The sequence below is a fragment of the Sinocyclocheilus rhinocerous genome, unplaced genomic scaffold (genome assembly GCF_001515625.1).
Source record: "Sinocyclocheilus rhinocerous isolate Xijiao unplaced genomic scaffold, SAMN03320098_v1.1 scaffold3492, whole genome shotgun sequence".
Classification (NCBI taxonomy): domain Eukaryota; kingdom Metazoa; phylum Chordata; class Actinopteri; order Cypriniformes; family Cyprinidae; genus Sinocyclocheilus; species Sinocyclocheilus rhinocerous.
Window position 1 is genome coordinate 11444 of NW_015645521.1, and position 3963 is coordinate 15406.

Genomic DNA, 3963 nt, shown 5'->3' on the forward strand with positions numbered 1-3963 from the left:
TGTTTCACTGGAGCTCTTGATAATGTATCAGCGGTTATCATTTGTTTACCCGGCACATGCACTATTTCAAAAGTGAACTTCATATATCTTCCTTTAATGGGTTCTTTGCAGGTTTAATACCTTGATACCTGTCTACTATTCTGACACCATGTTGCGTTAGCTATCTTTAATAACGAGCCAGAAACCAACATAATGCTCACGTTCAGAACTTTACTCAGGAACTGACGTCATACCCCAGTGCCCCCCTTTTAGCCCCGTACAGCATCAACATTACACAGAAGGTTCCCTTTATACAACACTCCGGAGAGCAAAACAATGGCGCGTTGATGACGCCGCGGTCCGCCAATAGTGACGCAATGCAGGTAACAAGGCTTGTTTGAGATGAGCAAAATCTGGGTGGGAGGTCCAAGATGGCGCCTTGTTAAGACGAAGTTTTCAGAGCTCCTGACCAAACTTTACGGATTTAGAAAGTCTAGCTTTATTAACGTATTATTTCGTTATATTTGCTGGATCAGATATCAGTACATTCAATTAAGAGCATAAAATGCCATTTGACAAACGCAAAGAGCGATCAGACATTGTCGACATCAGCATGGATGTCCACGATTATGCTTCTCCTGCTGTAAATGAGCTAGATCTCTGCGCGACTTCACTACCTGTCACTCCTAGCAAGCCACCTGCTCACAAAAAAGGTAAATCTTCAAGTCCAAAGCTCTGCCATCATTTCCACACTCTCCTCGTTGATCAATACTCGGTCTGACGCACTTGAAGAAATGATTAGCGCCAATGCTCTGAAGATAGAAGGGCTAAAGAAAACGGTAGACTTTGTGTGTGCCGAAGTACAAGATCTAAAGAAGAATGTGAAAGATGTAGATTCCAGACTTAAAGATCAAGAACGTCTCACGAGCACCTGGGAAACACGCGTTTCTGATCTAGAGAGATGCTCTCGCAGGTGGAATTTGAGATTGTTTGGAGTGCCTGAGACTTTCAAGGACGATATAAGATCCGAGGTCATTTGAATCTGCAGCGAGACTTATCCCGAGGCCAAGAGCAAGTACCCTGATGTTGTTGACACTGTGCATCGGCTAGGGAGGAAAGGTGACAACACAAAACCTCGCGCCGTTATCATGCAATTCACCTCACGGGTTATCCGCGATGCCTTATGGAAAACTGCCAAGAAGTCCCAGTTTCTCAGAGACAACAACCTGCGCTTCGCAGAGGATCTGACTTCGCTGGACCGGGAGAGACGGAAGAGCTTGTGGCCCAGAGTGAGAGAGGCGAGGGCTGCTGGAAAAATGGCCTATTACGTCGGAGCGCGTGCGTTCATTGAAGGTGTGGAGATTACTTTGTGAGTTCCATCATGAGGATTGTGTGCTCTTTTCTAAGATTGTGACTGTTAACTGTCACTATTGCATTTGAGCTATCATCGTATTACAGCTGGACCTTTAAAATTATAATTTACATTGGTCAGTTAAGCTCTGTTCATCTCCGTTTTCTTTTCATCTATCAGTCAATTTTGACTTTTTGCCTTTGCTTTGATTCGTGTTAACAGCAGTTCATTGCTGTTTGTTTATCAATGTCGATATCGTTCATTTCTCTTAATGCCAGGGGTCTAAGAAACAATGTGAAGCGCAAAGCCCTCTTTTTGTTTGTTAAAAACCATGGATCAGACTTTTGCTTTTTTCAAGAAACCCATTCCACACAGGACGATGTTAAATTTTGGAGATCCCAGTGGGGCAGTGATGTATGGATGTCGCACGGCACAGAGCGATCAGCAGGTGTCACCATTTTAAAAAATAAGTTTGCTGGTGAGATTCTACACGTTGTCGGTGATCCCAAGGGTCATTTTCTCTTGTTAGTGGTTTCACTTGGTCAGACCATCTCAGTTTTATTAAATGTGTATGGGTACAATTCTACTATAGAAAATATCACTTTAATGGACATGATCAGTGAAAATATTCAGTACTGGTTAAATAAATACCCCAATGCTGTTCTTATTTTAGGTGGGGATTTCAATATGGTTTTAAATAGGGATTTAGATAGGTTTCCCCTATAGAGCTGCTTCTACTAGTCCAATTCTGAATAATTTCATGTTTCGTTTTTGTGTTGTTGATATATGGAGAGAAATATATCCACAGCAGAGACTCTATACGTGGAGTAGCAAGGACCGTTCTAAGCAGTCCCGAATAAATTACTGGCTTATTTCCCAAAGCCTAACAAATAGTTGTAAATCAGTCAGCATTCATGCTACACCTCTTACAGATCACAGTGCTGTCTCTCTTAGGATTTGTCTTTCTGCATCCCTTGATTTCAGCTCATCTCCTTCTTATTGGAAATTGAACAATTCTCTTCTCCTTTTTGAAGATGTTAAGAAGAACATTACATTATTGATTGAGCAGTACTGGAGAAGAGCTTTAGTGTTAGATTCATATTGTTGCCAGTGGGAGCTGTTGAAGTTTGAAATTAGTAAATATTAAAAAAAATTCGGTAGTAATTTATCTAAACTTAAGAGAGCAGAAGAAAATAAGGTGGTGTCTAAAATTGCAATACTTTCTTCTAAACCCCCAGAGTTGTTTTCTGAATCTGATAAGCTTGAGCATGCTGACCTGCAGGCTAAATTAGATGAGATGTACACTTATAGGCACAGGGTGCTTATATTAGATCTAGACAAAAATGGACGGAGGAGGGAGAATGTAACACAGCATATTTTTTCAGATTAGAAAAGAGTCGCTTAAGTACTTCACTAATTGAAACTCTTAATATTGAGGGGACAGTCACTAATAATCCTCAGGCAATTGCACATTTCTGTGCTAAGTTTTACAGTAATTTGTATAAAAAAAAAATTTCTGAAGAGGCAGCCCGTACTTTTCTGGAGTCTGTTAAAGATCGTAAGACTATCTCAAGAGATGACAGAAATCTCTGTGATAGTGAAATTATTTTATCTGAAGTTAGTAACTCAATTCTAGAACTTAAGAACAATAAATCTCCCGGAACGGACGGGCTTACCGCAGAGTTCTACAGTTCTCTCTCTAAAGAATTGTCTCCTTTTTTACTTAAGGTTTTTGAAGAAAGCATACAGAATGAGGCTCTCCCCCCGACTCTCACTCTAGGCTTAATTACTTTAATTCCGAAACCTAAAAAAGATTTACTTTTAATTGACAATTGGTGTCCCATTTCTCTGCTTAACTGTGATTATAACATTTTAGCTATTATGTTTGCTAAAAGACTCAAATCTGTATTGGGATCTGTTATAGATGAGACACAATCAGTTTTTTTTAACAAAAGACACATTGTTAACAATATAAGGTTGATTCTTGATTTATTAGATTATTCAGACTTGATTCAGGAGGACAGCTTCATTCTTTTCTTAGATTTCTATAAGGCTTTCGATTCTTTGGAGCACCAATTTATTATTAATTCATTAGTTAAATTTGGTTTTGGGGATATGTTTTGTAGAGTAATTAAAACCCTTTACAATAATGGAAGTGCTTCGATTAAATTAAAGAATGGCACTTCACCCAGGTTTAGTTTATCCAGAGGAGTGAGACAAGGGTGTCCCATTTCTCCCATTTCTCCTCTTCTTTGTGTGCAGCTACTGTCAACATCTGTATGTGAAAGTGGTATTCAGGGTATCCAGGGTATCCATCGAGAAATTTGTATTAGTCAATTAGCAGATGACACCACCTTATTTTTAAGAGATGCTTCCCAAATCCCTATAGCAATTAATTATATAAAACTTTTCTCTGAAGCTTCGGGTCTTAATCTAAACATAGGCAAATGTGAATTAATGCCTATTAAAGACTGTACAGCACCCATCATTTATAATATTCCAGTTAAATCTGAAATTACATATTTAGGCATTGTGATAACTAAAGATCAAGATAAAAGATGTACCTTGAATTTTGACCCGGTTATATTAAAAGCCCAAAGAAGATTCAATGCATGGTTGCAGAGAGACTTGAC

The 3963-nt window shown here is 39.0% G+C and overlaps 1 pseudogene; it reads left to right on the forward strand.

Annotated features, from left to right (window-relative positions):
* The first annotated feature begins 462 nt into the window (after positions 1-462).
* On the forward strand, positions 463-1352 carry LOC107706051 (uncharacterized; annotated as a pseudogene).
* Positions 1353-3963: the final 2611 nt, after the last annotated feature.